Below are 22,592 nucleotides of genomic sequence, written 5' to 3'. Positions count from 1 at the left end.
TAAAAGAATCCACCAATTAAGAACTAATGAGAAACTTGGATTGTTCCTCTTATTTTATATATGAAGCACAATCAAGATATATGAAGCGATCCCTCCTTGTTAACTAGCTAGGGCATATCATTATAAAATCAAAATTAATCTAGTCAGATCAACTAAGGTGGATCTCGCACCACCAAAGCAACCCTCCTTTCTTTCAAGCTCCAATAGCTCTCAGATCAGTTAACAAAACAATATTCAATTCATCTTCCAATCTATCCAACAATGAGCTCTTGTCATCTTTTAATCATCATCGTCTATCAAAATGCCAAGGGAGATTACCATGGGTCATTCCAGTACCATGGGTCCTATTTTTCCTTTTTTAATTAAGCAGATTTATAATATTTTATTCCTTAATTAATTAAAGTCACTTAATAACAATTTTTAATTTAAATAATTAAATTAATTTCCTTTTGTATTTTGTTCTCTAAAGGGTATACTATAATCCTCCTTTCCTGAGACTGCCCATCCTAATTAATGAAAACCTCTATTCTTGGGTCACAGATAAGCCTAGAGAATCTCTACTATGTATAATCCAGAACCTTCATGCCAAGTCCAATTCATATATCCCAAATAACTCTAAATAATAATTTTCTCTAATCATGTTACATCAATAGGATACAAGCATCTCCAGTAACGCCTATCAAGTATGTCTAATGGTGAGGCAATACACCTAGCCTAAGACTCCCTGGATCCAAAACCCTGGTCTCATCGTATGTGGTAGCATATCTGAGAGAATCAACCAAGGGATATATCTTCAAGGTGTTTAATTCTTCCACCCTTGGGTGTACTCCACCTAGACACCATTGATAGATTGAGAACACACCATCCCAAACATTTGAGTGCTCTTGTTATGCTACATCCCTAGCTAGAGGTCTCTTCCAAAAAATCACTAATTCAATAGGATACCAACTCATAATCTCCCACCAATTCAACTGGAATTTGTTTCTATCATAGGAGGAGTTAATAATAACAATATCAATTTTGGAGTCCACAATCTCCTAGAGAATGTCTCTCCCACTAGTCATCAAAAAACCACAATAGATATTTCCACTAGTTGATGTTGCACTCCTTTGGTTGAAATTGGAATACTAATGTTCCGAGGATCCTCCTCCTAATCTTATATCCCAATATAATTGCCATCATATAGAATAAAATTGCAAGATTGGGCTCTTTCTTCCTCATACTATCCATCCATCTCATTCTTATGTATCATCAAATCCTCTATATATGTGTTGAACAACTTCTCATGTGGACTTACGGTGTTGCAAGCATTGTTTACATATTTATGAAGAGGTTTTACCGCCAAATTAAGAGTACTTTTTTGTTGCTACCGGATCAACAACTCTAACTATTCCTCAACATTGGAAGGATTGCTAGTTATCTTAATGCACCTAACTCCCCGGGCTATAAACTCATTGTCTTGTTGTAATATTGTGTCCTTCAACTTCCTGGTTATTCCCTTTATTTCTAAAATTCCTTCTATAATATTTCTAATCTCTTCCTGAGTATTCTTGGTGACTATCATTTGAAATCCCCATAGAAGATATTGGTGAAGTGATGTTACTATCATCCTCATGTGTTATGGCTATCATAGAGGATTGAATCCCTACATAAATCTCATAAACCTTTTCTAATCTAAACCTTACATATTCCACTAGCCCCTCATCAAAAAACTAAGGCCTAAACTTCCTTTCACATTGTATATCAACATTCTATACCAATTTAAAAGCAATTATTGAAGTGACAAATTTCTGTTTTAGAACAACCAATAACAAAGATATGATAGGCTCGAAAATATTTTCACTTTTAAAAATAATTGTGACCATAATGATCCTCATGTAAACATTAATGGATTCACCATGGCCCTCACTGATAAAATAAAGGAATTTATAAACATCTATAGAATAAGATAATCATAATCATAATCAAGCATGATAACACATGATTTCACCTTTTCCATCATTCTAAGACCTTAACCCTCTTATTCAAGGAATGCATTTTGCATTCATTTAACCCATGAATACTTTCTATGGTTAATTGTAATATCTCCCTCATGATATCCTCCTTATACAAAATGTTAGCAGATGTAACCCTTATAAGTTCATTTTAAAAATGTGTAGCAACAATTCTTACCTCTTTATCCTCATTCCTTAATAACCTGCAGCCACCCAAGTAGGTCATTTTTAGAACCATAGTTTCTTACATTAATTAGAAATATATATGATCCATATTATGTCAACACACTACCACCTCCTCCAATGCTAAGAAGGGTATGTTTTCATGGAGATGAATGACCAAGCTTTCCTCTTGCATTAAAAATGTCCTCCTCTTCGTCTAACATTCTTTTGAAGGAACTCATCAACATATTATTGAATTGAAATCAAAGGAACCTATAACCTCCCATCCATTGATAAACCCCTCAAGATAGCAAGATGCAGAACTATGATACCATTGTAATTTCCCCAACTGGTATGTGTTAAGGGTGTTCAAGAACATTGTAATATCTTCTTTTAGAGCATCTCAAGTCAGCTACAGAATATTTTCTAATTATGCCAATAGAACATAATTGCAGTAGAGGAATTTCATCAAATCATTAATACACAAAAATGAACTAAAATGATAATAGTGGAGGTACTTTATCAAGGGAATATTTAGTGTCCAACAATGCTTATAAACAATACTCAGCATATAAAGAGATAAATCTTTTCTCAATCAAACTCACAACCAAATTTATTAGGGGAGGAACCAATGATTACATGAAATCATTTATAGAAGGCACTTGGATGTTTCTTTTGTCACAATCTAGTACAATAATTCATATTATCAATAGAGAGTGTGATCTACTTTCTACAATTCTTTGTTACTCAATGCTTTAATAACTAGTTAGATCTTTTCCCATAAGTTTTCTACTATAGGAAACTACATTTGTGAATTATGCTTGGCCTCCATGGATTGAATCAAATCCTTTGAGGGTAATTTGGCCTCCATAAAAACGTAGCCTTGAATTAAATTATCCTCCACGAGATGTAATTCACTCTACTTCAGGGCCTAGAGTTGCTTCTAGTATTTACCTGCACAAGGGACACCAACCCTTATCCCCATGGAGAGATGTTGCTCCAAACAATAATCTGAACTAAACAACTAATATCTCAGACTTATCTAGCAACTTGATCTATGCAAGCAGTTTACCCTAAAAAATAAATGTATACTTCAAACTTCAATTCATCCTCCTATTATCCTAGTTTCAACCCATGAAAATTTATATGGCTTTCCTGAATATTAAACCCTCCAGAAGTAGCTACAAGTCTATACCTTCCATATATGTGTTTATAGAATCTGGATTCAATAAAATAAAACCTCATATTTTGATTCATATATAGGTATTCAAGCCCCTATTGTATCAATGCAAATATGCATTCAGGTTCCCATGAAATAGAATAAAATTGACCCTCCTCCTCAAGCCCTAGCAACAAAATCAACAAACCATTGATAGAAAAATTTGACACAATAATTCAATTTGATCCTTTCTACCAACTTGGATTCTATCAATAGATCCTAACTCAAACCCGAACTCAAGACTTTATCCAGTAATACATTGTAATGAAAATATCAACCTTCAATGAATTTTCTACCCTATTAGAAAATTTGGCTCAATAATTCATCCCTCCACTTTATTTCCAACTATAGCCTTGAGTTGGAGCTCTTCCATATTTCAATATGCTTAATCTTGTTGTAATTGTCTTCCTTTCAAATAGATACTTGCACAAAAATTTGCAAATCCATCAGTAAACAAATCCACCAATTAAGCATCAATGACAAACTTGGATGGATCCTCCTCCTTTTCTTGGATATGAAGCACAATTGAGAAATATGAATTGATCCCTCCTCATTGACTATCTAGGGTTTATCATCAAAACATTAAAACCAATATATCAAAATTATCTAAAGTGTATCTCACACCATCAAAACTACAATCATTTCCTTCAACATCCAGGAGCACTCAGATCAGTTAACAAAACAATATCCAATTCATCTTCCAACCTATCCAAGAGTGAAATCCAATATTCTTTTTCATGTCATGGACTATTAGAATACCATGGAAAATTATCATGGCTCATCCAAATAGCATGGGTACTTTTTTTCATTTTTTAGTGAAGTGACTTTATAAGCTTTTGTTCCTTAATTAATTAAAAGTCACTTAATAATCACTTTTTAATTTAATTACTCAATATAACTTTAAAGATGACATTAAATAATTAAATTAACTATCTCCTATTTTCTTTTCTTGGAAAGGACCATTGTAGAATGTGCACAAACTTGAAAAGGTGTTTTATAGCCTATTAGTGTTCCCCTTGTTATATTCAATGATTAAATGAAATTGATACAAAACCTTATCTACTTGTACTTTTTATTTTTTAAAACTTATTTTGGGCTTGTAAATATGATAGTGGTTAATGATCGACATGGTGATGGTTTCATTACCCATAAAATATTGCTAACACTTCTTAATAGCTTGTACTGGAGCATATAGTTCCGTATATTATGTAGGTCCCTTTAGGACTCTACCATGGAACAATTCATAGTGGTATTACACTAGAACACCTCCTTGCATTAAGAATAATCCCATGGAATTTCCTCTTGCATCTATCTCCACTTCAAAAGGTTTCTACAAATTGCGAAAGGCTAGAATTAGTGCTTGACTACTTTTTCATTTTAGTGCCTCAAAATTTTTTTGTTAATTATTTCCTGATTGGAAACTATTGCTACTTCTATTATCGAATGAAGTGGAGTAGCAATAGTTCAAAACAATGCTTTAAAATTCCATAGGTATCATGTTTCCCCCATAAACCTCCTAACCTTAATTACAACCAAGCTATTGTAGTCCTTATTGTTGCATCCGTTGTGATAGCATGAACCTACCCTACCACAACCCCCCTTGTTTCATCCACTATGGCTACATTAGTCCAACCTACATAGTTTACATTGTTGTAACCCCCTTGAAACAATATAGATCTAGCATATAACATAGATCTAATTCTCATCCTAGAGGAGAAATAGAAAGCATTAATTCTCCATTTGAATATAGAATTAGAATTTCAACTCTAGGTGCACTCCGAGATGGCCAAGCTATATGAATTTGTTTTCCACTTGATCTTCAAGGGATAGAAATTCACTCCCCTTAAAATTTAAAATCTTCCTTGTTAATGGATCAATTATGGAAGGAAAATTGGTGCAAAATTAATCTCAAATGGATTGAGCTAAGATATGATTCTCCTCTTTTACTATGTTCCACACATATAGGGGAGCTAGATGAGAAAATGGAGGAGGAATGGAAGAGAAAAGAGAAAGGTGAAAGCTATCATGGCAAAGGTGACGTTACTCCATTTTTGGATTGTGACCATGGGAAGGCCTGTAAGGAACAACAAGAATGAGGTACTAAAAGAGGCAAGGTGGAAAGCAAGACATATATGAAACATTTTGTTTTTCACAAGGACATGAAATACTTTTAATTAGGGAGTGATGATAGGATTCTAACTTATGGAACTTATGAAGCAATTTTATAGATAATATGACCCCTTCTTGTGAAGTATGACTTCCTATGTTTATGAAAGAAAATTATTAACATAAAAATATTTTGATTCGAGCATTGAAATTTTTGAAATGATTGAATGTAGAGTTATAAAATACACTTTGTTTTAATTTGATTTTGATTATTTTTTTTTGTAGGTTTGGTTGGTGAGACATGTTGAGGGAGATTGAAATTTTAATCACTTATATAAACAAGGGCTTTCCAACATGATTTTTATGAGTTGTGCTACCACCTGCAAATGATTTTGATTAACTTATTAATTCTTAAGTTTGTATTACTAATTTGTTTAAGGGAGCTAACATGAAGTTGATGGTCAAATGAGTGGAAATGAGCACACATAGAAACACGCATGTATTGTTAGAAAAAATCATGAATACCTAATTCTATAGCCTCAATGCTCAAAAGAATATCTCACACACATCCAACTTATATTTTGGCGGAATGTGCATGCATCATTGATCAAGAGTATGTACACACTTTAGAATGTGTTTTGCCCTAACTAGGAGTTTACACAGGCTCTAGAATGTATTCACATTCCTAAATAAGATTGTGCACAAGTTCTAATTTGTGTGCACATTCCAGTTAAAATGTCTAGCGCCCCAAGATCCAAAAATAGCACTAAAAAGTCCTAATGGTCCTTGTATAACTAGTTAGAGGCAAAGGATTCTCTTGAGAAATCATTTGTGGTGGTTTAGGGTATTATTCTTGGACCTAGAAGCCCAAAATCTTCCTTCATGATCTAGCTTTTGTGTTTTATCCCTTGACTATATATAGGCTATAAATAATAATACTTAATGTTAAAAAACTCATAATATTGAGTATCCCCATATGGAGACCAAATATGTTGTCGAAAGGTCCTTTTTGGTGGTTCAACATGGTATTGTTGGCCCTATATTCCTAGAAGTTTTCTTTAGGACCTAAGGCTTGGATTTCTTCTCTTAGTCATGTTGAAGGACCCAAGACCTATACCTAGTGCTCAAAATATCCTAAAGATGGACACATTCCTAATTGAAGGTGAGAGATAAACATAAGAGGTGATATATTGTTGTTTGAGGTGTCATTCATGATTGTTAAGCCCTATAAGTTTCCTAAACCTTCTATAGGTTAGGTGGTGTGGTTTGAGGTGCCATGTTTGGACCTGGATGCCAACAATATTTATACTCATTACACTAATGTTATAGCATCAAGCCTAGTGAGGAAAACAACCCTCATGATAAATTTACATCTTTACATTAGATTATACTAGTATATTTTTCACATACAATGTATATTGCCTCATCAAACATAGCACATTCTTTGATTGATAAACTAAACTCGAATTGAAGAGTTCAACAATTATGTTGCAATTATTTGGTACTCATTGAAGATGATGTAGGGAGAGGTAAAATTAGTGCAAAGAAAAGTCATGAATTGGGATGAAAGGTCAATGGAATAAGTTAAATTTCATGTGAAGTTAGATTAAACATAATAGACGACGTATGGATGACTCAGGATGAACACCTCAAACAATAGTGACAAATATTTCTATCATGAGAATAGAGTGATAATAAATCCTAATTATTTTCTTGTTTATATTTTAATTTTTTGTTGTTTTATTCTTTTTTTTTAGATTATTGTTTTCCAAAGATTTAAAAGTTCAAGTTACATTACACGAAAAATCAAGGGTTCCCAAAAATGCAACCAAACAATTCTAGAATGTGTAGAAATGATGATGGAAATTGGGAAAAGCAATAAAATTGGACACTTATGGTTATTCTTTTTAATAATATAATGAATGAAGGTAAAATCAGGGTTCCAAGAAATGCAAGCAAACAATTCTAGCATGTGTAGAAAGGATGATTGAAATTGGGAAAAAAAAATGGGACACTTATGGTTAGTATCTTTAATAAAATAATGAATGAAGGTGAAAAATTAGCTATTCTCTATGACATGGATGGAATAAGAGGTCAATGCTATGTGAAAAATAACATCATGATAAACCAAATAAATAGAAATCTCTTAGTTGTCACTGGGGAAAAGTTTGCAAAATTATAACAATATAGTATGAAGTTAGTTTTAAGGTGTGTCTTATATGTAATAATGTTATTACATTATTATATGAGTCTTTTTTGTGGAAATTTTGAAATTTATTTATCAAATTAGATGGAAGTTGAATTTTAATTATTTGTTTATTTACTAGTCAAAATTGTTAATTGAATAAAATTAAATAATAGTAATAATCTAATTTTAAGGTTATAGTTAAGCTAAAAACCATATTGGTGTATGTGATCCCTTTGCTTGTGGGATAAGGGATCCACCTCCATCCTACAATTTGACTGCTAAATTCTATGAAGGTGTACATATTATACCCCATTTGGAATTGAACATATAACCTCTTAGGAGGAAACACATATTCCTAACCTGTTTAACAATCAATAATATTCCCTGTATTAATTTAATATGAACACTAGATCATAGCTCTTTATCATAATCTTATATTTAACATTTAAATGATAAGTTTACTTTTACTATAATATATATGAGTGTATATTTTCACAATGAATGCTAAAATTTTGTGGAAATGAATTTGTAAAATATGACAAGTCCTAAAGGAAAGAAAAACATGTATAACATGTCGGGATTGTAGGATGATAACCTTGACATCATTCTGAACTCAATTTTGTGCTCTATTAATTTGGAAAACACATTAAATAGTAAATGATTGATTATGTTGTGTACTCATTGAATGACATAATCTAGTCAAGTGAGCCCTTCATATAAGTTAGTAAACTTACATGTCAAATATATTATAACACTACTGAAACCATTTAACTTGTGTTCGATGAATGTAAATGGACAATGATAGAAAGGGAGGTTTCGATTATGAGTGTAAGAGGTCATTAATATTATTAATTATATTAAACTTTATATAATGAGAACCTTCTAAAAAACATGAATGAAAATCTTTTTTGTTTGGTCAGTTGACCCATGATGAGATTTGAATCAATGACATATTCATAGGAATTTCCTTAACTGTACAGCCATTCATGTCAATTCAAATCCCTAAGAGCTCTGACAATAACAATTTTATCAATGTCTTAAATATTGTCAAATATCTAAATGTTAAAAGATATCATTAAACAAACCCCTCGTTAAACATTCTTATCATTTAAAAAAACATGTATTGAACCATCATTAAAAAAATATTTTCTGATGAAAATATTATCAACATCTTAATAAAAATGTATTAAACATTATCATTTTAAAAAAATTAAAATCCTAGTTGAGATATCATTAAAAAATAACTTTTGTGATTGAGTCTTTGATTAAAAAAACATATTTAATCAAATCAAATAATTGTATTATGTTTAAAAAAGTTATTTGTGGTTGATGTTGGCTTGTTGGGAACTGACCTAGGTTCAGAGTTAATTACCCAAACAAATCCTTGTACTACTGGCCCTTTCGGCTATAGTTCACGGAGCGCAAACTGAGGTCTCACCCGAAGTAGTATGGGGGGTGCTGGAACCATGTTTTCGCACCCTTGAGATGTCTGAGAGGTTGAACTAGTCCAACTATTAGTCCCTTCATGTAGGTTTCTTTGCGCAGTTTCTAGACCTTCACGCCTTGATATACTTTCCTTCACGCAGCCCTAACCAGGGGTTGTGGAGCTTCCGCGCTGCTGGAGCAGCACTCTATGCTATTCCCCTAAGTCACATCTAGGATCTTACTTATCTCCATATGCCTAGTCAATTATCTTCATGTAAATGGATGTATTACATTATATTTATTTATACAACACATTCATAAGAGTTTGCACAACAAATAAATAGTACACTTGCAATTTAAACCCAATCATACATTAAAACAGGGAAAGATTCACAATAATATGGTAAACTTCTCTTTATTCATTTCTTCGGTGTTTATAGACTCGACCTGTCCTGCGCACTCAGCTGCAGGGGTCCGTGCACTTAGCTGCGGACTACAAGGCCTCTGTGCACTCAGCTGTAGAGCCTTCTACTACTCTACGACCCAAAGATGCACTTTACACTTCGACTAAATATCTTAGACTCATCATGATTCCATTTTGTTCACTATGATATACACTTAGAGCCTCACTCTATTTATACAATCCCATGGTCCACAAACCATGGGTAGGTGTTATAGACATTTTTGTGCCTGGCATCACTGAGCATGAAATGTTGATAATCAAGGGATCCAAAGTCCCTAAACATGTTGTTCCTACCCCTAGAGGAACAAGGCCAAGTAACCACAACAATTCACAAAAGTTCTCCACCTGAAAACACTCAAAAACAAGGCAATTCTGGATCATGTCAACTGCTCCACTGAGCATCTACGCTGAATGTCAATTGCTCCACTGTCTACCTGCATTGAATGTCAACTGCAAAGAAGGCTACCGGCGCTGAGCGAGTTTGGACAAGTGGCAGAGTCATTTCTCAAGGTGTCAATGCCCAGGAAGCTTCCAAAATGACACTTGGATCAGGGAATTCGACTGGTGATGAGTAAGAGGTTCCAAATCTCCAAGTGGAAGCAAGAACCTCCAAGTGGACTCAAGAACTGAAGTGGGAGAGGACACTAGTCAGTTTCATACCAGCCTCAAGCTGACTCATCCTCTCTCCAAAACTCCTATATATAGATCTCTCTCCATGAGGTCAAGGGAGGCTGGAATTTGGTATTTGCAAAGAATTGTTGTTGGTTTGTGGCTAGAAACATTGGGTGTGTTATGCTTTGAAGGGAGTTGAAGAAGGAATTCCATTCTGCTGGGAAGGAGATGCTGGATTGGAGCCCTATGGGTCATATCTCTTCCTGAACCCTGTTACCTTCAATAAAGCTATCTTGATTCTTTCCTATGTGCTGGTGTATTTTGTATGATTGCATTAGTATATTTGATTTACTTCTAATCCTGAATCATTTATGAATATGTGTATTTGCCTTTGTATTGTGTTCTTCTCTTGTTGCAAGTAGCTGTTCTCTTGTCACAGGTAGTTGTTCTCTTGTGATCTCGTGGGATTCAAGTAGTTGTTCTCTTGATCAAGCGAGGAGGCAAGTGGCTGTGGACACACAAAGAGAATAGGATCTAGTTTGAGGGACAACCGGAAGACAACGGTAGGTCTGCCAATCTCCTCTCTTTCATATTTCATAAAGGAAATAATCATGATAGCTGTATTCGTTTGTTGCTAAGGCGCTGTCACACCTTAGGTGGATAGGATCGTCCTAAATAGGCATTTTTCCCCACAACAAATTGGCGACTCCACTGGGGAAGAACTTGTTTATTCATTTCATTTCTGTTTCCGTCATTTGTTTACTTCATAGACTTGACAGCAACTCTTGAACTGTATCTTTCCCGGATGCAAAGTAAAAGTTGCTGCTTTGATCCAGTATGTTGGACTTGTCTATGATTTAAACTAGATCCACAAATGATTTGATTGATCCTTGTGATAGTCTTTAGTACCCTATCAAAGCATCCCTTTGTTTATACCTTGCTTGTGTTTCTGATTTGGCCTGAAACAGTTGATTTTTGAGCATTTTGTGACCCAGAAACCAAGAGAAACGAGAGTTTCTCTCTTCAGCGCAGGCACTGTGAAGGCAGTCTGCATTTCAACGCAGGTCCCGAAGGGGCTACCTGCGCTAAACCAGTGTGGCCTTGTGCAGCTGGGGTTCTTTTTCCTCTTTTGCCCTGTTTTGATCTCTATTTTTGCAGCCTTTAACCAAGTATAGGTGCTGGTCTGATAACCCTTTTCTTTGCCTGAATTCCGCCCCAATTTTTGTACAAAAAGATTGTGAATGTTTTTATGTGTTTGTGGCATCATTTACAGTCTTCCTTTGCATGAGTAAAGTAGTCTTTCTGTAGCCTTTGATTCAGATCTGATTGAGAGTGATCTTAGAAGAGAGTTCATTGGCTGTTTGTTCAGATTGATTATAGTTTTACTTTTGCTTATTGGTTTGAATTTGTTCTTTTCAAAGTATCAAAACGAGTCTTTATTTCGAAAATCACAAAGTGATTGTAATCTCTTCTACCCTTGTTGATTTCGAAGAAAGTGAACTTGTTTATTTTGATCATTGTAAAAGCAAATTCAAAGTTGTGCAAAAAGCTTTCTTTGTAGGCATTTATACTAAGAAAGTGAAAACAAACACCTGCATTGTGCATTTTGCATTTGATAAGTTTGCATGTTGGAGTTAGGGAAAGTGCATTAGAGTGTGCTGATTGCTCTTTGAGAAAAGATAGTCGCTCTCTTTTCCCTTAGTAGCTAGGATTTTCAAAGTTGAAAGATTGTAAAGCTTGCTTATCATCTTAGACTGCATTTAGGAATTTGTATCATACATCTCGTGGTGAACCTTGAAAGGCAAACTTTACAAAGATCAACCTAAAATAAACTGAATGAACCTAACAACGCTTTGTAACATAATGCACAACGTAGAAGTCTAGGCTAGAGACGTGTTCCGGCGTCGTTAAACATAGTGACTGTCGATCTCGAAGAAGGTGGGTGATTCCTCCTGAGAGTCGGTGGCGCTAATACGGATTGTGCTCCCACGTACCGTCGCGTATATATTGGGAGACCCCTATAGGCATATATCTTTTATCCTTAGGAAGCCGTGTCAGCCGCCCTACTGATCGCAATGCAGTGAACACAACATTCACGAAGATTGACCACCCATACCGTAAAAAGTATTCTGTGGTTTTGCGAAACGTTTTGCACACCCTCTGCCAAGATCTCCAGAGCAGTTTCTTTTGGCCTTTTTCAGACTCTATAACAGAAAAAGTCCATCCGAGCATTTGTCACTTCGGGCTCGTTAAAACATCGAAGGAGACTAGAGTCATCTTTAGCTTTTTCTCGACTCTTTAAAACTGAAAAAGAAAGTTGTGTCTAAAAGCGTCGTTAACAATTTATTTTAAACGGAACAATCACCTTTTAATCCTGCGTTGAGCTTTAGGTTGAAAAGATGGAGCACACCAACCAAGGAGTTCCCTTGGGTGGAAATCCTAGTCCCTTCTCCTCTTGGGGATATGTTGGTGCGCCCCACATGGCCACATTGTCACTTCCTGGACTGACAATTGGCCTACCAGTTTGGCTCTTTTCGACCAATGTCATTCAGAATACCACCACTCCTGAACAGTCGAGTCAACAGTTAGATCAAACAAGAGTTGCCTCCCAGCCTTCCACTTCATCTTCCTCCCCTCCTTCCTCTTCACTTGATGGAACTGGTCGATCAAAAAATCGGGTTCCTAAGGAGAAGAAGGAGAAGAAGAAGAAAGAAAAGAAGAAGAAGGAGCCTAAGGCGACTGGGGGCAAACAAATGTCATCTAACAAAAATCCACACACCGCACTTGTAAGGCCTAAATCGCCATGCATCATATGCAGGGGAGACCACTTCCATAGAGATTGTCCCTGTATCCCACGGATACTAAGAGACTGGTCCCCCCGTTTGCACAATTCGGAAGCATCGACCTCTGATAGCCACGTCGACTGCTCACCGTCAACTAGTGGGAGTGAAGCTCCAGGACAGAATGGGAAAGTTAAATTTCCCCGCAGACTGTGTGAAGGCGATCACGCCATCAACTGTTGTCCCTTCTTAGACGATGCAAAAAGAGTTCTGGAAGATCGTCCAATTTTACGAGCAAATCTTCCTCCTGGATATCAAAGACTCCTGCCAAGTCCCTCACTAGTTGAGAATCCGGCTGAGCCACTTAGATGGTCAGCCGAAGCACCTGTCATTGAAGAAGAACCGTCTGGATCCATGCCTAACAAAAGTCAAAAGGTTGATACGGCAGTTGACCCGGTTTTGCCTTCAGAGGCTCCATCTTCGAATGACACCATCACAGAGGAGAATAAAGATGACACCGTCCAGGTTCTCTTCATCAGCACTGACTCTGATGATCAAGGGGGCAATGCCACCATTCCTTTGTCGCATGAAGGAAGTTCATCAGAGCGCTATCCGGCCGTATATTCGGTCCCACCACCAAGCAACTTGGTTGTGTCCTTTGATTGGAACCAACTAGGCAGACCCCGGTTGCCAGCCAGTGTGCCATTCAGAATTATTTGTCAAATATACAGAATGGTAATGACTGGCACTATCATTGATGAGGGGGCATCTATGAGTATCCTTTCCTCTATTTCTTGGAAAGTGCTTGGTTCGCCGGCGCTTTTACCAGAGATGAGAATTCTATCAGGTTTTGATAAAGGAACCAGTCGACCTTTAGGGATCCTCCCCAATGTGCCTATAACATTGAAAGGGAAGACCGTTCAAATGAACGTGATGGTCATTCAAGGACCCTTGGATTATAACCTACTCCTTGGACGAGACTATATATATTGCATGGGAGCTGTAGTCTCCTCACTCTTTAGAGTAATGTGTTTTCCGCATGAAGGAAGAATGGTCAAGCTCGTGGACCAACTTTCGTTTCCCGGATCACACATCGCAAATAGTCATGTGCCATCCCTAAATGGTCTATTCATGCAAGAAGTGTCTCAACCCACGGTCTGTCCTCCTGATGAGCGCAAGTAATCCGGGAGGATATGACTGGAACCCAGGGGGCATGCATCCTAACCTGCTTCGGCAGGGAAACTTTGGGTATAGGGTAGGTTTCCGCGGGAGAATATGACTAGTCCGTACCCCGTCCATGGATGGAAGAGGGGTTGTTCTAGAATAAGATTCTTTTGTCAAAGTTACGTGTTTGACAATGGTCATTCACCCTTGTCTATTTCGGTAGACATTGCCGAGGAAGTGTTTTGTTTGAAAGATTAACGAGACAATCTTTGGGTAACCTGAAAGAGGTAAGCCTCTCTCGATTAAAACAAATGTTTTGGCGGAGGGTAAGTAGAGGTAACCTTGAAACTCTGTTTTATACCTTGGGGCATGCAAACCTTTTGGAGTGCAAGCAAAGAGCGGTTATTTATCTGTTTTTTGGGTTAGCCGTTTCCTAACTTGCATAAAGAAAGGAGAGTGAGCATAGCTTTGGTAAGGCGCAAGCTCTATAAAAAATGGGATCTTTCATGAGACACTCTTATCTTATGACTGGGTAATCGAGCAGTTTTAGAATAAAGTTCATGCTCGTTAAAAAATAAACGCAAGATCCGAGCAGTTTTAACGCGGTCTTCATGCTCGTTAAAAAATAAATATAAGCAGTGAGCAATGTTTCCTCCAGAGTTTAAGCTCATTTTTAACTAAAAAATGAACCTATCCCGGTAAATAACAGTTGTGATCGCTAATTTATCAGCCATAAAAGACTTGGTCGTGTTTGCCCCTGCCACCTCCACTTTCATTTGGCCGATCGTTCACCTCCATATGATTGTTTACCCATTTTGAGGAACAGCTGCGAAGAGTGATTTCACCTAGCCATCCTTGTGACACTGCCGTGATTGGAAAATTCCAACCTATACCTGGAATCAGTTGCTATCCCTGTTTATCACTCGTTCCTCAAAAGACGAGTCTTCTTTAAGCTCTTTTCAACTGACTCGTAACATATGAAAAGATTGCCAAGTTTTGGCCTTCCAGCTCGTTAAAGGACCGGAAGAGCTATCCCTCCTCTAGATTTTAATCTTTTTGGACCTGAGGAATTATTGCACAAAAAGGTCGAGCGCTTGTTTTATTCGGCTCGTTAAAATTATGAAAAACTCATCCCTTCTGTATTGTTTTATACTTTTTCAGACTTAAGGGATTAGATGACGAAAAAGGAATTTTGGAGTTAACTTTATGTAACTTTTCAGACTCTCTAAAAATGAAAAGGACCGAGTTATCCTTGTCGTTAGACTCGTTAAAATTATTAAATAGCGACAAACTTGTCTTTAGATGAGAACGAGTTTCACTATCGCTAGGCTCATTAGAACATAGCGATGGGCTTGCTCGAAGGGCAGGTTATAGAACAACCATATGTTATCCTCCTCAAGCTTGACAAAAATAAAGAGGTACTGGTCAGCAATGACTGGGGAAAAATTGGGAAAAATCAAGAAAACTTTGATGGTAGCAGGTCGCTCTTGAACATGACACTTTTCCTCCGTATGACATTCGGGTTGGGTTGTTTCATTAACCGGTCACATCACCATGGTCTTGCCATACCATCCATATTTGGGGTAATGCTACCAATCCATTGCATCAGTGTCACCATATGTTCAAGAGAATTTGTTCAGAAAGAGTCAACCGGGTCCCATCCACTGCCATACATTATCCTTCATCCATTCATGACCGCCACCCTGAATCATATGTCTCAGATTGTTTTCACCTCCATTAAAATCATTAACTCCGTTCCATGTCACTGATGTGGGATTCATTAAGGCCCTCCTTTGATGGATTGCTCCTTGTCGACATCAGCTCATTATCCAAGGAGTTGATCTAGGAACAACCCCTTCAGTACTTTGAAGCTTGCATGCCTCAATGGCAAGTTTCTCACTTCCGGCGACAGGTATACGTCAATGACCTTCGACCAGAAGATTTTGCGTGGTGTTCGACGCCAAGTCCTTTATTCACACCACATGAATTGTACTACAGTACCTTGAGGGTCATTATCATTATCGGTGATTCCTCTCGCGCTTGTTAACGGTTTACATCATTGACCGGTAATCAAGCGATGTCTTTCCATGTTCGACTTCAGCGCAATTCTCACATGGATCGACTTGTACTTAGAGTGAAGATCGAACGAGTTTGAAGACCCCGGATCTAGTTTCATCCATCCGGGTTGCGATATATATTCAGGAAAAATAAAGACATTTGACATGTACATCATTGCAGCAGATGATCATCCTACTCAAAGGATGATAATTTCACCAAAATTATCAGTCTACCATCAGACGATCGTCTGTTCTATGTACAAAAATAAATTTATAAAGCTGAGCATGGGAATGCCCGCCTCAGCTAGATCATGAAAGTAGTATGAATCATAATGTATTGTATTGTATTTTATTACAGGTCTCCTCCCGGCAGATGGATGAACTTCGGACCCTCCTGGATAAAGCATTTCACCCGATAAACGGCCTCATACTTTAGGGGGCAAATGTTATAGACATTTTTGTGCCTGGCATCACTGAGCATGAAAGTCGATAATCAAGGGATCCAAAGTCCCTAAACATGTTGTTCCTACCCCTAGAGAAACAAGGCCAAGTAACCACAGCGATTCACAAAAGTTCTCCACCTGAAAACACTCAAAAACAAGGCAATTCTGGATCATGTCAACTGCTCCACTATCTACCTACGTTGAATGTCAACTGCAAAGAAGGCTACCTGTGCTGAGCAAGTTTGGACAAGTGGTAGAGTCATTTCTCAAGGTGTCAATGCCTAGGAAGCTTCCAAAATGACACTTGGATCAGGGAATTCGACTGGTGATGAGTAAGAGGTTCCAAATCTCTAAGTGGAAGCAAGAACCTCCAAGTGGACTCAAGAACTGAAGTGGGAGAGGACACTAGTCAGTTTCATACTAGCCTCAAGCTGACTCATCCTCTCTCCAAAACTCCTATATATAGATCTCTCTCCATGAGGTCAAGAGAGGCTGGAATTTGGTATTTGCAAAGAATTGCTGTTGGTTTGTGGCTAGAAACATTGGGTGTGTTATGCTTTGAAGGGAGTTGAAGAAGGGATTCCATTTTGCTGGGAAGGAGATGCTGGATTGGAGCCCTATGGGTTGTATCTCTTCCTGAACCCTGTTACCTTCAATAAAGCTATCTTGATTCTTTCCTATGTGCTGGTGTATTTTGTATGATTGCATTAGTATATTTGATTTACTTCTAATCCTGAATCATTTATGAATATGTGTATTTGCCTTTGTATTGTGTTCTTCTCTTGTTGCAAGTAGTTGTTCTCTTGTCACAGGTAGTTGTTCTCTTGTGATCTCGTGGGATTCAAGTAGCTGTTCTCTTGATCAAGCGAGGAGGCAAGTAGTTGTGGACACACAAAGAGAAGAGGATCTAGTTCGAGGGACAACCGGAAGACAACGGTAAGTCTGCCGATCTCCTCTCTTTCATATTTCATAAAGGCAATAATCATGATAGCTGTATTCGTTTGTTGCTAAGGCGCTGTCACACGTTAGGTGGATAGGATCGTCCTAAATAGGCATTTTTCCCCACAACAGTAGGTATATCAATCTGACATTACATTACAAAAACGAGGGCGAACAACCCTGTGACTCTATTATAACTTTGCACTCCAAGCCCATAATTTGTGGATATTTTACAAAATACTTGGTCAACACATGGGATTTAAGCCCCAAAACATGCCTTGGGGGGATTCCATGACCTACAGGCCCCCAACACAAACATTGTGACTCGCCCTCGAGTTACTTTGTCAGCGCGGAGATATTCGCATGGAGTCCCTCCAACTCTGTCCGAGCTACTACAAGGTTGACAGTGCCTAAGCGACTGCCTGCTGGATCTCCCGTATGTGTTGTTCCAAGACCGTGGTGTCAGAACTGCTTCCTTGGATATGTTCCTGTGTTCATTGCATTTGTACGAGCTTGCCTTCAATTTCTACAGTGATGGTGAAGGCCTCCTCGATCGAAGGCTAAACGTGTACCTTCAGGACTGATTCTTTGTGCCATGTCATGTCCACCTATTCTTTCAGTGCTTTGGCTTGTTGCATCCACACGAGCCTCTGAGTGAGGGCCACCATCTACATAATTCCTTTCATGTTGTCATACTGTTGTTGGAGTTCTCGCGCCTCTATCTCTAAGCGCTGGATGTTGGGGTCCTCTTGTAGATTCATGAGGATCTCAAATGACTCCTCCAACATTCTGGTACAGTCTCTCACTGCACTGCTAATCTCATCCGGTCCCGTTGTAATAGCACTAGCACGTTATTCTCTTACTTCCGGAGGGGTGGATGGCTACACCTTCAACCGCAGCTCTGTGATCTAAAGGTTCAGCTCCAACTGAACCTTTGTCATTTCATCCCATGCCTCATGCACCCCTGCTACTAGCTTGTGGATGCACACCTCTGCTGGTGTGTTTGTTGGGATGGCCAGCTCGGGGACGCTTTGACAAGATTTGTCCAGTACCTGTACCAGCTTCCAATTGTACGACACCACTTTGTCGCACTGCAAGTTCAACTATTCCATGTTTATTTTCTGCTCTCTTAGTACTTGCAGCGCGCGGCTCTCCCTAGCCCCCAGTTCTACAGTAATCCCATCCTACAGAATGTATAATGTCTCCCACGTGAGTGCAGCCATGTTGATGTACCCTTCAGTGCGCTAATCGTAGGCCTGTCAGCCTCATTTGTTGTCATGAGTGCCCCTTCTGGTAGCACTATGGTATTTTTCACCCAAGCGCGCAGCATCTTCTCTGCTATCTGTTAGCGTTCGAATTTGCCTCAGGCTGACGAAGGCAAAACTCGAGGCCACATCAAACCACGCTCAGCCTCATAGCTAGCCCTACGAGGACAGGAGAGGGCTCTCTCCGGTCAATCTCGGAAAAAGGTAATCAAAGAGGGTTCGAGATGACTGAATTGATGACTAATTTTAGGCTAGGTATGAAGTACAAGGATTAGGAAATTTATTTTTTGAAGTTTTGTTGAATTCAAACGAAAGGAAATTTTGGTTGCGGGAATGAGGCACAGCTTTTGCAGAGGTCTACTTGGGGCAAGATAGGAGATTGTTTTGATGCCTTTAAAGTGAGTAAATGAATAGTCCTGATAGGTGAGGAGCTAAGGAGAGCAAGGAAGTCTCAAGGATTCTCCTTAAACTGAAGAAAACATGGAAAATTAAACAAACTTAAAGGCAGAGCATAACAAATTTATGGATTCTACCTTAACACTTCATTTGTTTAATTGCAGAAGATTAAATAAGGAAAGTGATACACATACACAACTTACAAGTACAGAGAGAAACGCACCATCAACGCATAAGGCCACATGAATCCCAAATAGTGCTGCAAAACCCTGGTCTATCCTTTGCCAAAATTGCAGATAAAATATGTACAATAGTGTATCAAGCTATTCCCAAGAGTCCAACACTGGAAATGACTAAGAAAATACATAATATAGGAAAGCTAACACATTCCCTTTCCTCTAGGGGTCGAGCTCATCATCCTAGGATTTGTTTCAACCAATTCTAAACAAAGCACTACAATCTAGGCAGTCAAAACAACTTGCCTCTATAAGCTAGGAAACCAATTCATTCATTAAATGTTTGCTATTTTATGAATGAATCATCTAGAATAGGTAAATAAGTGTCAAGTAAACATAAAGTTCCATTAATTACATCAAGGAGGGTGAAAAATCCCATCACAAGTCAAAACTGGTCAAAACTGGCTGAATTCCTGAGCTGGAAGGTGAAAACTGTACAAAAATCCTGATGCGTAGCGCGCCTGAGCCCTACACGTAGCGTGCCTTTCCACCTACTTTTGGGGCACTTCCTGACATCCAAATTGATCTCAAGTTGGCTTGTTGGAAAGCCCTGGATGTCTACTTTCCAACCCAAGTGGAATTTTCCAATTTGATGTCCATTTTCCCCTCAAAAAGTGCATTCTCCCAAGGCTGCTACCTTTGTGTCCAAAAAGGGGCAGTGAGGTCATTTTTTGCATGTTTTTTGACCTTTTGGGGACCCAAACCTTGATGAAATGCCTTGGCAGTGCCTGAGCAGGTGTATTTCATCATGAAAAATCCAAAAATGCAAACCTTTCGTGATTTGGACGTCCCAATTTTAAGGGTAGCGCGTGGCGCGCTACGCGTTGAGCCCAAAAACCTGTTTTTTACACAAAAATTTCAAAATTGATAAAATTTTCCCCAAACTTGTTGAAATTTGGGCTGGGGGTCCTCAATCAAATACTATTCTCAATCAGAGAGGCTTCTGCCAAAATCTGAAGACGATCAAGCTCCTTTTTCTTATTTTTCTTCTTGACCATTTTCCTCAATTTTGCCTTAAGACTCCTAATTCGCACCTTGTAAACCAGGTTCCGGACCTTGTAATGCATAACCATGTGTTTCAATAATGCATGATCTCTATTGGCCCTTTCAGCCATTCCTCCAAGTAGATGTTGACCCTCTCAAGATTAGCCTCTTGATCCGCATTTACCTGTTTCTCTAGAGAGGTGAACTCAATTTGCCTATGTTGGGCAGCTTGGCGATTCTCACGGATGTTCTGTAGCTCTATGATCCTGTGCTAGTCCTCAAGATGTTTATTCCGCTACTCTAGATACTTGATATATTGGGTCTTCTCTGATTCTGAAGTTGTCTCATCATGAATAGTAACAAACCCGGATGGCTCACCAGAAGGTCCCTCCTCATTCTTGGGCTTCTTGCCCTTATCATGTACCTGCGGTGCTGCTGTCGAAAGTGAGGCCCCTTCCACACGAGGTGGAGATAAAACTCATTGTGCCGATGAAGTCAACGATACCCCTTCCACCCCGGGTGGAGATAGTACTCGTCGTGTAGATGCAAATAATGTCCTGTGACCTCGCTGATATGTCACATATGGAGGAGCACTTATATGCTCAGTCTCGGGAATGTCTGGCTAGTGTGAAGGTCCTACCTCATCATGAACTATCTCAGGAGGTGGCTGTAATGGTGCAAAGTAATCACGGGAAATCAAATCTTCCCAAGTAATGCCCTGCTATGCCAACTGATGCATCACTACAATTTTGATTAGTGCATAGTGATAGATGCTCTTATGCTGATGTTCTGGGCTCTTCCTTTGTACTAAAGGCGCCATCCTCTCTATGTTGCGACACATAAAAAATGGAATGTTCATCATACGTACCCTGGTAAAATGCATCAACAAACGAACATGGTACGCATAGAAACGTGAGAATCTACCCTCGCAACTGAAATATCGAATGATAAGTTTCATTAATGGTGCATACTCATCCCTTAGGAATCTGAAAGGAAAAACTGCAGCCAAGTGTCTTACACATCCGAGCTTAATATATGGCTCATAGTGGAATTTGTCTAACTGCTCGCGTTTACTCCATTCCTCCCCTACATTTGGTATCCCAGTGGCCTGAGCAATAATCTCGGGTGACAAGGTGAAATTCACTCCGGCAAGGTTTACATGACCATCCTGCAAATGTAGAACAAATAAACGGACTAGTTCTCGATGATGCTGGATTTGTGAGATCCGCTCACAGTATTCAAAACATGATTGATACCGAAAACAGTCCATTGCAAGTGGAAAAGCTTGCAATTGAGCCAAAGAAGTAGGCTCCTCCCTGACATGCCGACCACCTTTGCCACCTTTGTGATAGGTCCTTGGCACACTTACCTCTGGTGTAGAATCACTATCATAATCCTGCTCATAAGCTGACTCGGTCTCTGACATGTTCTTTAAAAACAAGGTGGCTCGAATATATATATGTTGATATACAACTGTGTGCAAAATTGACTGTAGGATTTCTCTTTTTCTCAAAATGCTGTGACCGAGGGGATACAAATATACAAGGGAAATGTTAGGAAAGGGGAAACATTAGGGAAATGGGGACAATGGAAATAAAACAAGGAATTTAGGGAAGGGAAGGGACATGAAAATCTTTAAGTTTAAGGGTTTAGGATGAGGTAGCGTAGGAAAAATATGTTTGTAGTAGAAGGGAGGGGTTAGGATTGGAGGGAGAATAATATAGGGTTATATGAGGAATTATTGGGGAAAATATTGGTGAATATAGGGGGTGGGAAACACAAGAAATGGGAAAACCTTGGCAACATTTATGTTTGAAAACCCTACAGCAATCTTGGCATTTGAATCCTCACAACAAACTAATGGAAAATGAGGGTTTATACACTTGGTTTTTCATGGCAAATATAGCATAATTTCTTTACATAAATCTTTCAAAACCAAGAACAAGCTGTGGATAAAAGGCTACCTGTGATTTGATGCATGAGAAGAGGTGTTTGAGTATGTTTCAGGCAAAGTTCTGGGCATAAACTCCAACGCGTAGCGCGCCTCACTCAACACGCCGCGCGCTCCTGACGCGCCTCACCCATGTAAAATTGCACTGAAAATTGTGGCCTGATGCGTAGCGCGCCACAGGGTGTGTAGCGCGCCCAACCTGATGCGT

This window comes from Pinus tabuliformis, chromosome 5_1, assembly GCF_031772625.1.
Source record: "Pinus tabuliformis cultivar Carrire ecotype Pingquan chromosome 5_1, CPIR1, whole genome shotgun sequence".
Classification (NCBI taxonomy): domain Eukaryota; kingdom Viridiplantae; phylum Streptophyta; class Pinopsida; order Pinales; family Pinaceae; genus Pinus; species Pinus tabuliformis.
This window is presented reverse-complemented; position numbering follows the sequence as displayed.